This window comes from Triticum aestivum, chromosome 7A, assembly GCF_018294505.1.
Source record: "Triticum aestivum cultivar Chinese Spring chromosome 7A, IWGSC CS RefSeq v2.1, whole genome shotgun sequence".
Classification (NCBI taxonomy): domain Eukaryota; kingdom Viridiplantae; phylum Streptophyta; class Magnoliopsida; order Poales; family Poaceae; genus Triticum; species Triticum aestivum.
The window spans coordinates 324523628-324537347 of NC_057812.1; positions in this window are offsets into that span (position 1 = coordinate 324523628).

Genomic DNA, 13720 nt, shown 5'->3' on the forward strand with positions numbered 1-13720 from the left:
ACGTAGCCCCTCACTCCTTGGACCATCCTGATCTCCGGTCAGCCCAACAAGGGTTGATGTATGCGCGGGGCCGGGCTCTGCCTAAGCAGAACAAGGCAAATAAGGAAGGAAAACGCAGAATCTAAAAGCAAATATTACAAGCATACTATTCTCACAATACCAAATGAAAAGTCTAAACGCCTCCACGAGGCCTGATGTATGTCGCAGGAATAAAACAAGGAGAATAGCCGCGGGTCACCCCTAGATGTCATCGTCGCCTACACAAGGAGCTCCCCTGTGGGCGACGATGTCTTCACCTTCGCCACCAGCCGCAGGATCCGTGGGATCACTAGACGGAGGATCAGAGACAAAGCCGTGGAACTTCCCTAGCAAAGCCTCCACTTGACCTTGAACGGCTGCGGCGGTGATCTCGTAGAGATCTTCAGCCACAAGCTCCAGTAGCTCGTCAAACTAGGCATTGGGGTCACGGAGGTGCAGATGGCCGAGGACGCGGGTAAGAGCGGCTGAAGATAGAACACGAGCTTCCGCCTCTGCCATGGGACCGACGCCCTCAACGACCTCCTCAAGCGCCTTCACCACGAGAGGAAGCAGCTGGGCGGGGCCATCCTCGTCGGTATCCAGCGGCTTCTCCATGCCACGCACGCAGAGCGTCTTCAGCGCTTTTCAAGATCTCTTCTCTACATCGGTGAAGGCCACACGGTCTTCGTCCAAGACCCGCGCCTTGGCGTTGAGATCGGCCTCCTTCGCCCCCATCTTCTGCTCCAGCTCCACCAACGGGTTGCGCTCGGCAACCTGCCTCTTCCCCAGCTCAGCATCACGGTTCCTAATGGCTTCCTCCCGGGCCTTCATCTCCTTCTCCTCTCCTTCGCGGCGGTGCGCCTCTTCAGCATGCTTATCGCGTAGGCGCCGCAACTCGCCATCCAGCGCTTGGCAGCAGTCACGAGCGGCCTGGGCGTCTTTCAGAGCCACCTCACGATCAGCTGCAGTGCCGAAGTCCCCTTGCTTCTACCTCTCGGAAGCCGCAACAGCCTGGGCCAGCACCGCGCGTACCGCCAGGTCAGAGTGAAGCTAGCCGGAGGCCAACTCCAGACGCCCGGCCACCAGGCGCGGGTCAGCGCTCAGGAGATCCACTTGCAGTTGGGTCATCTTTGAAAAGGCACGCTCCAAGACGGCAGCAGGAGCAGAGGAACCAAGGAGTGGAGGCGCGGCAGTAGGAGGAAGTGGCGCCGTCACCGGCGCTTGGGAGACCGCAGGCTCCGGAGCAGCTGGGACCTCATCAGCCGCGCCAAGTACCGGCACCTCCGGAGCCAGCGGGGCCATGGGGGCTGACTCCATGCGACGGGGCTCTTCATGGCCCCGCGAAGACGACCGGGCTGGGGAGGCACAGGCGATATTGCCTCCTTGCTATGCAGAGGGAGGCACAACTGCCGTACCATCCTTCCTCTTCTTCGCCGAAGATGTCGGCCTGATGAACCAAAGGCGAGCATCAAAAAAAAACAGGCACCTACACAGACCAAGCGAAATTCGAGACACCTACCAGTCCACCACAAGGGACTCCACCCTTCGCTTGTGAAGCTTGAGGCCCGACAGCATCGGGACCTGAGGAGCAGGCGCTCGGGTTCCGGTGGCGCCAAGCGGTGCGGAGTCGGAACCGGATCCAGCCCCAGGAGGTGTTGGAGTGGAGGCGGCACCACGGTCCACCAGCGACGACCTACCCTTCGTCGGGGCGAGGGGTTGCTCCTTCCCTCCTTGGTAGGTGTCAGCCTCAGCATCATCAGGAAGGGCGTGGAGAAGCTCGGCCTTGCTCGGAAGGGAGGTCTCCTCCACCTCTTCCGGGGTCTCCTCAGAGTCCTCCTCCTCCTCCCCCTCTCCGCGGGACTCGCCAGAAGACACCTCCACCGGCTTTGTCGCCGAAGAAGCTCCCGAAAGCACCTGTGGCACCAGCCTGCACGCATCAAAAGTCGGCCTGGAGGCGACGAATTCCTCCCGGTCCCTGCATTGGAACAGGGGAATGAAGGCGCTAGGCGGGTACTCCTGGTTGTCTCCAACTATGAGGCGCAGGACGGCGTCCTGTTCGTCGTCGGGCAGGTCCCCCGGCCTCAGACGGGCCTTGTTCTCCCCTCCTTCAAGCTGCCAGAAGGGGCGCGCGCACCTGGAGTGGGGCGACCCACAGCGTCAAGAACTCCCTCAGGAGCATCACTCCCGTTATTTTAGCCGCCTCGAATTGCCCAGCTTCAGGTCAGCCATCATCTGCTCCAACACTAACGACGCCCGCTCGTCGACAAGCCCCGCCCTGGGCCACTCCTTGCCTTGCCGAGCCGCCTCCGTCGGCAAGACCAAGCGCGGATGGGCGAGCTTGGCATCTACCATGACCCACCTGGATCGAATGTTGTCGGCCCTCTTCCCGGTGCTGGAGATCGAGCCGGTCTTGCCGGACTCGACAAAGTTAGCGCATCCAGAGATGTGGCCCTCGCTGACACGGAGGAAGAAGAAATGGCCCAGGAGCACCATGGACGGCATCACACCCAGGTACGCCTCATAGTAGTAGGCAAAGATGGAGAGGAGGAGGACAGAGTTGGGATGGAGGTGCAACGCTTGCAGCCCATAGTGGTCAAGGACTTCATAAAAGAAATCAGATAAGAGAGGAACCAACCCGACAGCAACGCTGCTCAAAAAGAAGGGGAAGAAGGTGCTCCCCTCAGGCTCCGGCTCGTCGGAGGCAAGCTAGAGCTCCGTCTTCCCCCACTCGTTGGTCTCTCCCACCGTCAGTAGGCGTACGGAGGCAAGGCTCTTCTCCGTGACTGTGGGTGCCTCAAGAGCGGGCTCGTACCAAGCCGGGGACGAGGAAGCCTTGACCTTGCGCGGCGCCATGAGCGGAAGATGCAGAACGAGGCCGGAGTAGATCTGTAGGTAGTGGTGGCAAAGAGCAAGAAAGGGGATCTGGAGCGAGGCGAGGAAGAAGCAATGAAGGCAAGTGCCCCCCGCGCCAGCCTTTTGTCAGGTCAAGCAGTTGCCGAAACAGCATGGGGAAGCGGAGACGCCCACGTCCAATCAACCGTCATGCGTCAACCGAGGCCGGAGGCTTTGGGGGCCCGTAGTACTCCGAACTTGACCCTTGGCCTCGCTGCGAAGCCTAGCCCGCACGCACCTTTGGCCTGGGGGCTACTGTCGGCGTCCTGGGAACGGGGGTCCCCAGACTTGCCTGCCTGCGGCCCGCGGCGTGGCTGAGCCAGCAGGCCGTACGGCCCTTCTTCACCAACAAAGCACCCAAGACCCTCGCGAGGTGCCAAGCCTCGCGAGGCGGATGATGCAAGACCTCCTTTGGAGTGGCCTAGCTAGGCAGGCTCACGAGGGGCGGAGATATCAAGGCGAGGCGAACTTCACGAGGTTCTCGTCACGTGAGCCGTGATGATCGACACCAGGCGGGCGCCAGGCAGGCGCCAGCGTGCACAATGTCCTTGTTTCCTCTTTGGTGCAAAGGGGGCAAGCGCATCCGCGGTGTACCGAGGCCTCAGGCAAAGGTTGCCATTTTGGTGCGATCAGACCAAGACCATGGACTGCAAAACGGAGGTCACCATGGAGCCCAAAATAGCGTCACCACCAGAACTTTGTGCAGGCAAAGACTACTTTTGTCAGGATAGCTTGTACTAGTTGTCCCCCTTCAAATTAGCCCGCCATTGTTGGCTCCCTTCCCGCTTGATATTTGGGAAGAGGATCAGGGCCTCTATTAATAGGACAAGCCACCACGGTAGGGAAGAGAGGCTGGAGAGGATCTGATCTTAGCTTGAGAGAGGGAGACCACCCCCCCACACACAAGCTCGGCGAGCACAAGAGCGCCTCAACCTCGGGAGGCCGTTCTTCCCTTGTATTGTTCATCATCAGCCCAAGAGGCAATCCACCACCACCACACTGGAGTAGGGTATTACACCACAATGGTGGCCCGAACCAGTATAAACCCCGTGTCCTTCTGTTATGTGAGTTCGTCGAGTTCGTCCGCAATATCCTAGCAAGCTAGAGCGTAGATTGGCTAGAGGGAAAGACTTCGCACGCACCCCAGTGTTTGAACCTTAAGGGTTTGTCGGGACCCCATACCCCGACAGTGGTGGTGCGGAGTAGTGAATCCTCATGGGAGGAGTCAGCGTAAAGAGCCTAATAGTAACCTTCTGCACCAGGAAGTGATGCTGGCATATAGCGGAACTCAGTGTTCCGAAGTAAGGGGGGTCTAGCTCGCATGATAGTCATCATCGAGTAAGCAGCGTCCTGTATGGACATCTCGATGGTAATCCCAAGTCCATATGAACAATGGAGGGCTTTAGGAGCTCCAGGATAGGAAGGGTATATCCTGACTGTGCAAAGATATTGGCTTTGGTTGAAGTCTCGATACTGATCCTCAACGGTATATTCTGGATACCATCGATAGCCCGCCTCAGTCATCACACAGACTAGACTGGCCGTGTCACCAGGTATATCGAGGCACCGAGTCAAATGAACCACCTGATTCTGGGTGTGGGTGGCCATCCAAAAGAACAAAATAATGCAAAGGTATTAGAATTTTCTAGGAGAATTCGGACAACATAACGACTGTAAATGCTCAGAAAAAGATTTGAGACATTCACAAGATTTGGCAATACCACTCAACAACCTCATATCAAGGTTCTGGTTTAACTGACAGCATACTAAAAGTAGTAGAAACTGAACTGAGGCCTGAAACCAACAATCCTAAGATTCTACGAATTAGTAACATGTGAACCTGATAGAAGATGAGATCCTAGTCCTTAACCCACGTGGAAAGAGAAGAGGATGACTCAGATAAGAGGGCATAAGGCAAAGGAGTAAAAACAGCCTTACATTCCCTCCCACAATCAATTCCCCTACATATAACTAAAGCATTTCTAGACTCGACATCGACCAGTTTGGCTTAACGAACCTATATGCAGTCCGGTTTGATGCGAACGCTGTCAGGACCCCGATTCCAAGTCACACTGATCTAGCCTATAACACCTCATATCACTTTGCGGCCTCACGCACGGTATTCCCACGGGTGTCGCCTTACCATGGCCTGGGACTGTTTGCGCCTTTTGGCTCATGTATACGATAGTGTCGCTAGCATCCATATGACAGAGAACCCAGGCACAATGTTTTACCCAGGTTCGGGCCCTCTTGATGGAGGTAAAACCCTACATCCTGCTTGATTAATATTGATGATATGGGTAGTACAAGAGTAGATCTACCACGAGATCAGAGAGGCTAAACCCTAGAAGGTAGCCTATGGTATGATTGTATGTTGTCCTACGGACTAAAACCCTCCATTTTTTAAAGACATCGGAGAGGTTAGGGTTACACAAGGTCGGTTACAAAGGAGGAGATACACATATCCGTATTGCCTAGCTTGCCTTCCACGCCAAGTAGAGTCCCATCCGGACACGAGACGAAGTCTTCAATCCTGTATCTTCATAGTCTAACAGTCCGGCCAATGGAGATAGTCCGGCTGTCCGGAGACCCCCTAATCCAGGACTCCCACAGTAGCCCCTGAACCAGGCTTTCAATGACGATGAGTCCGGCACGCAGTATTGTCTTTGGCATTGCAAGGCGGGTTCCTCCTCCGAATATACCACGGAAGAATTTGAATATAAGGATAGTGTCCGACCCTGCAAAATAAGTTCCACATACCACCGTAGAGAGAATAATATTTCCACAAATCCAATTTGCTAACTTGTTTTGGCAACACGACATTATGTCACGGCCCGGTGATTATTCGAACCGTTTCCTTTAACTAGCCCCGCCCATAACGCGAGGCAGTTTTTTGACATGTCTTATCAAAGCAGAGATTGTGACCCCTTATCACGGGATTCTCATCAATACGGGTGTGGGTAACCCCATCGTGCCATCGATTATGGCGCTTAGGGGAGAAGCGAGTTTTACTAGGCTAGTGGGGACGCATAGTTTCGTCCGCCCATACAATGGGATAAGGATTTACCTTTTCATCCACGCCTTCTTCCTCCTTTGCTCATCCACCTTCGCACACTCGAGCTCCAGCGCCCAAGTTCGCATTTCCCACCTCGACCTTCTCCAACCATGTCCGAAGCGGGAGGCAGGTGGATGAGCTCAAGAAGCTGAGGAGAGCCGGATACTTGCCCAACAACATCACGCACCAGCTCCCAGAGGAGGGGCAGCTCATCCCCACCCCCAGGCCCCATGAGAGGATAGTTTTCCTCACCCATTTCCTTCGCGGACTGGGATTTCCTCTCCACCCATTTGTCCGGGGGCTCATGTTCTACTATGGCCTGGATTTCCACGATCTGGCCCCAAACTTCATCCTCAACATCTCGGTGTTTATCGTCATGTGCGAGGCTTTCCTCCGCATCAAGCCCCACTTCGGCTTATGGCTGAAGACTTTCAATGTCAAGCCGAAGGTAGTGAGCGGCCGCCAGGCGGAGTGCGGAGGTGCCATGGTGGGCAAGATGCCCAACGTCACATGGCTCGAGGGCTCCTTCGTGGAAACCATAAAGGGGTGGCAATCGGGGTGGTTCTACATCACCGTGTCGCGTGACCCTACGTGGGCAGCGGCCCTCGAGTTCCGATCTGGCTTCCCCACACGGCTTACCTCCTGGCAAGAGAAGGGCTTGTCCTGGGGTAGTTCAGGAGAGCTGACCGGACTCCAAACACGTATTCAAGACATGGTGAACAAGAAGCTCAAACTTGTCAGTGTAGTCTAGGTCATGCTCCACCGCCGGATCCTCCCGTGCCAGCAACGGACCTTCAACTTGTGGGAGTTCGACCTGGCATAGCACCGAACTCTGAACAGGCTCTTTAACACAACTCACGAAGATGCCTGGAGGGTGCTGTTCAAGAGCATCGAGGTCGCCCCTCCCATTACTGAGGATTGTGGATTCAGCGCGAAGTGCCAAGCCAGTGCGGTAAGCTGCTTTACCTCTTATAGGATACTTATTTTTCATAGATTGACTCCATAAGGTATCTAAACTCCCGTACCTTTGACAGGACTGGTAGGGGACGACCCGACAGATTGACTGTCCGACTCCTTTGCCCAAAGGCCCAGCAGACGCTCTTCTGATGAAGATGCTGACTCCGGCTCCTTATACGGTGCCGGAGAAGACCAAGAAGGCAAAGGGAACCCGAAAGAGTTCCCGACGCCAGGCGTCATCGGACTCACCGTCCGAGGACTCTATGGTGCAATCCTCCCCCGAAGACGAGGAGGCAGAAGAAGATGCTCCCCCTCCAGACGGGGGAGACAAGAAAAGGAAGGCCGCCCCAACTGGGGAGGCCGAAGGGTCCAAGAAGGGGAGGACTCTCCTTCCGGACAGCTCTACCACCATCGCCGACGGCGAAGACGAGTGGCTACCCAGGGCCAAGCCCCTGGGGAAGTCGTAAGTATTCGGATACCAGAGTAACTCATAGTATTCCTTTGTCGCACTACTTCACCTAATGCCGAAATATGATTATGCAGGCTGCCCCGAGCCCATATTGATGTATCACCGGACGGCTCCCTAGGCTCGTCGGATATGGATAGTGATACAGTCCCGACCGCCACCTCCCCTCATCCTGCGGACTACGCCGAGGTGCCGTCTCACGAGCCACCGGGTCGAGGGGAGATAGTCCCAGAGGCGCCTCAAGGCGGCTTCCCGGACTCCGGGAGCCAAGGGGACAAGGCCCCTGAGAGCTCCAAGTTCGGCCCTCAGCCGAACACCGCGCTGGAACCTCCAGTGGTTCCGGACTCGGGCAGGTGACCTCCTTCTAAGAGGGGCGAGACGCCTGTACCGGTGACCTCTGTCCATCCAGAGGTGCCGGAAAATCTGCTGGAAGCGCTTCGTAGCGCTTCCATCGACGAGGAGCACCGTACTATCATGAGTGCGGTGATCCAGAAGGTTCAGTCTGCTAAGAGCGGATTGACTGAAGCCTGTGCCAGCCTTCTAACAGGCTTTGAGGTAAGTATTTAAAATATAGGAAAATATTACCGCATAGACAGTAGCCCCTGATGCTCCGTTCGGTGTTCACAAAGAAAAGCCGAACAGAGGATCAAACAATATCGCAGGAGTCTAATATGAGTATGTCAATATGCATATGTAGGCTTCGCTGCTGGTGTCCGCCGCACTGACTGCGGAGGTCGCCGTACTGAAGCAGGACCTTAAAGGGTCCCAGGACGAGCTCAGCCTTGCCAAGAGGCAGCTCGAGGAGAACAAAGGTAAGTAGTACCTAGTCTATGGATATGCATAAAAAGAGTGCGATTGCAAAATGACAGGATCATCGTGAATTTGCCAGGGGCCACGACCGAAGTGGCGACCAAGGAGCGCACCGAGCAAGAAAAGCAAGAGGCTTGGGTGGGGGAGGTGCAGCAAGAGCTGCAGGCTCTCGTGACGAAGCACGAGGCGTTCAAGCTTGACTCGATGATGCACGAGTCTGAGCTTGCCGCGGCCCTCGAGAGCGCAAAAAGTGCCAAGGCCGAAGCCCAAAAGGCCCTCCAGGAGATTGACACAATGAAGAAGATAGCGGCGGGTAAGGCATTCTATATGCTGAGCAAGCATGTAAAAGTAAATTACCAATTACTTACCCGAATTCGGAGCTCTCCAGGAGCATTCGCAGATTTGCCCCGCAGCGTGTCGGATGCCGCACAGTTTTACCAGGCCGAGGAGGGAAGCTCAACAGAGAAGCTATTCTGGTCTCAGTATACTGGGACTGAACACCCGATGCCTCTGAGCGACCAGCTAAAGCTATTGGTCGAGCTGCACAAGGCGGCGGAACAGGCCATGAAGGGCCTTATAGTCCGGCTATGGCCTGGCGACGCCCTTCTAAACAGCTACTTCGGCCTGGTGAGGCGACTTGTGGATGCCTGCCCACGGCTGGAGGTTGTCAAGCGGTCCGTCTGCACGGAAGGTGCATGCCGGGCTTTCGCCCGTGTGAAGGTGAAGTGGGCCAAGCTAGACACTGTGAAGCTGATCAAGGAAGGGCCGCCGCAGGGCAAGGAGCATGGCACCCCCGAAATTTATTATGAGGGTGTCCTGAAGGGTGCCCGTCTTGTAGCGGACGAATGTTCAAAGGATGTAATATTTCAATAAACTTGCTCGTGTGATCCTGTATGATGAAAACTTGTTTCATATGCGCTATGCAACGCTTCTGTGAATTTAAAATATAACCTTCTGTTTGGCTGCTTATCCAATCTGAGACATGGCTAGTCCTCGGCTTCTACCCCCATGCCACGAGTGCTGGGGTGTTCGGGATAAACCTGAGCACTCTTGTTCCCATGTTTGGGTCCTTCGAGGGAGGTGCTCAGCACAATGAACAAGGCAACCGGACTAATAATGCTTTATCACTCTCACTTAGCCATATAATTCTATAATTTTAAATTTCGGTGAAGCCCCAGGTATTTGGAAGGCCTAATTCGGGGTGCGATACACGCCTTTAAGCCGGACAGGGTCGGCCCCTCGGTCTAAGAGGCATAAGTCTTTAGGGACTCTAAAACCTCGTTGAACAGTGACCAGTCTCTCGCCTTATCATGACAATCAGTTTTAGCTTTCTCTACTGAGGTGCTTAGCCCAGCAGAACCGGGGCACAATCGCAGTAGTTCTCCTAGCGCTACCTTAGCCGATAGAGTGGAACCTAGGGTACCAAAACATAGGAGCCGGACAAACCCAACATTTGACCAAAGACATGATTCGGAGCTGATGAATATAATGCTATAAGTTCGGGGTGCCGCACTTGTGAAAGTGTTCAGACTTTTCACACCTTATTGTGGGGTATGTAAGCCCTGTCACACCCTAGTTAGTTCAAGCATTAGAGTGTGCATCATGTTTAAATTGCTCTTAAATTTGAAATGGGGAAGACAGAGCCCCCAACACCCCCCCTGAAAACAACTAGGGTTTACTAAAATTATTTTTCAATGAACCTGAAATGCCCTTCTAAAAAGTTCACTCTCTTTGTCTTGGGTTAGATCCTATGGCAAAATTGGTGCACAATTTTCTAGGTCAATAGAAGGTCATTGAATTAAATCATAAGTATTTGATTTTGGGCATTTAAATGCTATAAAATAATTTAAATGCTCAAATAATTCTGGAAATAAATGTATACTGTTGGAAATATTCTAAACAGAGCCCACATTTATTTTCAGGATTTTTGGAAACGTTTTAGTATTTTTAATAAAGCCCAACAGTTGCAATTAAATAGAAAAACCGAAACAAATCAAAAAAGAGAGAGAGAGGGAAGCCCACCTGGGCCTTACCTGTGCTGGCCCAGCCCACCTGGCTCGGCCCAGCCGACTGGCCTTGCCAGTCGGCGTCCTCCTCCCGCCAGGAGGACGAGGAGCGCGTGGCCGGCGCCCGCGGCCACACACCGGCCACCTCCTGCTTCTGCCGACGCCCTGGAGATGTCCAGGGATGCCACGCCACGTCCCCCTCTCATCCTCCCTCACTCTCCCCCTCGTCTCCCTCACCCTCTCCCGCGATGACCGAGCACGATCCTCGCTGCCGTTCGCTGTAGACGTCACCAGAGCCACCCCCTCGCCCCTCCGACAAGCCTAATAGCTCAGCCTCATCGCCCTAGACCTCTCCGCTGACCCACGCGACTCCAAACGCCGCCGAATGCCGTCTTCGCCCTCGTCTTCAACCTCGGGCACTCGAGCCGTCTCCGGTCGATTCGTCGCCGCCAGGACCTCCCCGAGCTCGCTGACCCCCTCTCTGACCCTGCTATGAGCTCCTCTTCCTCTTCCCCTAGCTCCCGTGCTCGTTTGGCCTCTGTAGTCGCCACTTCCACCGCACCCGAAAGCTCCCTGCCGCCGGCCATGGCGCCATCGTGGCTAGAGCCACAGTGGCTCGAAGCCAACCTCACCGTTGTGCTCAGCGCAGTACCAGGAGCCCATAGCCACCACCAGCTCTTTCTCTCATGCACCGTAGCATCAAACCCAACCCCGTCCGAACTCCGGTCGCCGCTGCCGAGCTCGCTGGCGTCCTTTCCGGTGTTCCCGTGTCCAACCACTTGCACCACTGGATGCGGCAGCTCCCCAGCTACGCGTAGCACGTCTCCACCGGCGATTTGGTCACCGAAGGACCAAATCCGAAGCTCTCCGCCATCTCGGTCTCGCCGGCGACTCAACGCCGGCGGGATTAGCCCCGCTGACTAGGGGTTTGACCCCAGTTTGACTCCATCTGAGACACTGATGTGTGGGGCCGGCTTCTAACTAATTTAGATTAGTTTAAATTGGAGCTAATCACTCTGTTAGAGGTTAATGACACTGTTAACTACCCCTCTCTCACTGACATGTGGGCCCAGAGCCTAACTAACCCAGTTTAGCGCTAACTAAACACTAACCAACTCTGTTAGTTAGCTGAGAGACAGACAGAAGGGGCCCACCAGTCAGGTTTGACTTGGGCTGGCGCCTTTGACCCGCTGACGTCACAGTGACGCAGTGCTGACACATTAATTCAATTTCTGGATTTATTCTTTAATAGGAAATTCCAGAAAATAATCAAAACTTCGAAAAATCATAGAAAATCAACCATAGCTCCAAATGCAAAGATTTATATATGAAAAATGATCAGAAAAATTCAATCTATCCATCTGTAATGGTTTCATGCATGACAAAACAAGTTAACCTTGCTGTGTAAGCAGAATGAGGTAATGCACTAATAAAGCCATGTTTAATAAGCTAATAATTGAATCTTTGACTCAAATGAGTTCATCCCTTTTTGTTTTAGCTTGCATTAGGCCAAGACACATTCATCTTGCCATGTCATAGCATGCATCATATTGTTGCATATTGCCATGTGTTGATTATGTTTCAGTGTGTCTTTCGTGGTAGGTTCTGCCTCCGAGGATAACCCCGAGTATCTGTCTGAAGGGCAGTACCCTACTACCACAACAACAGGCAAGCAACCCATTGGTCATTGCGAAACAAAACCATGTTCTTGCTTCTGCTCTGGTTTACTGCATTAAGACAACGCGATTCAAACTGTTGTGTGTTACGGTAGTTGAACCCTTATCCTCTGCTTGACCTGTCATTGCCATAGTAACTAGATGAAACCCACTAGCATGTGTAGGAGTTGATTGAGCCATGTATGTGATTCCTACCTTGATATTCCTGCTATGCTTAGAGTTGTGTCAGGTCTGGTTCATCTGGGTGATGGGATAGAGTGATATGATATGTCGGTAATGTGAGGAATGTGTTGAACATGTTTTGGTAAAGGTATTGATGAGAGGCCATGTAGGAGTACATGGTGTGTTGTTTCATTGAGACCGTCCATAAGAATTGAGATCTCTATGCGTGATTTAAGATTCAGCTACTACCACACATTGGGCCCTGAAATATGACCCCGCTCGACTTACTGACCCCTCTCTGTGCGATAAACCTAGACTAGAGACTTGTGAGGTTAGTCAGGTCGTGGTCTACACCCACGTCGGTTTTCGCTTGAAGTCTGCCGAGCACATGTCGTTTTGCAGACGCTAAGTGGTGGAAACATGTGTGACGAAGTACAACCTTGTAGGGTATAAAACTATTCGAATAGCCGCGTCCGCGGTAAAGGACTACATGGTTGCCTATGCAGTTCATAGACAAGTTAATGGATACTACTAAAAGACTCAAGATAAGTGTGAGTACCGAGAATGGCCCTCTTGTAGGATGACGAGGGAGGATCCTCGGTGGAGTATTGTGTTGGTGAGTAGTGGACTCGTGTGCGAAAAATATTTTACTGGTGGAGTTCCGTAGGATAGCTTAGCCAAGAGTCAAAGGTGGCTTGCCGCAATAACCCCACCTCCTTCTTGAGAATAAGAATTTATAGTAGGTTCTGTTGTAAGACTTGCTGAGTACCCTTGTACTCATGTTTTCTTAATTACTGTTTTCAGACGACAACACCGCCCCCTCTTATGGGTTCTACATAGACCTTGACATCGACGAGTGACTAGCCACCCAGGTGGTGATCCTGGCCATGGAGGGCCCTATGTAGATAGACAGGCTTCGAGAAGCTTTCTTTCTTTCTAGTGTCTGTACTCAGACTAGTTGCTTCTGCTTGTGCTTGTATGATTGTATGACCTGAGTGTCGGGTCATGTGACCCCTGTTTTTATGAACATGTTATGTATGGCTCTCTGGAGCCTTTAAATAAAGTACTTGAGTTGTAGAGTTTTGTTGTGATGCCATGTTGTATGTACTCATATCGGGCATATTGTGTGTATGATTGAAATGCTTGCTATGAGTGGGATCCGACAATCTAGTTGTTTATCCTTGGCAGCCTTTCTTATGGGGAAATGTAGTCTAGTGTTCCTCGAGCCATAGTAGTCCGCTACAGCCCGGTTCACCGGAGTCCTACTAGCCCAGCACTACTGTTCAGGACACTTGACTGGCCGGCATGTGTTTCACTTCATTCCTATGTCTGTTCCTTCGGGGAAATGTCACACGGAGACTTCCGGAGTCCTGTTAGCCCAGTGCTACAACCTGGAATCACTCGCTGATGACCGACATGCTCGATGTTATTCATGTATGCCTGTCTCCATAGGTCTGTGCCGCTTTGGGTTCACGACTAGCCATGTCGGCCCGGGTTCTCTGTCATATGGATGCTAGCGACACTATCATATACGTGAGCCAAAAGGTGCAAATGGTCCCGGGCCATGGTAAGGCGACACCCGTGGGATACCGTGCGTGAGGCCGCAAAGTGATATGAGGTGTTACCGGCTAGATCGATGTGGCTTGGAATCGGGGTCCTGACAGCATTGGCATCAGAG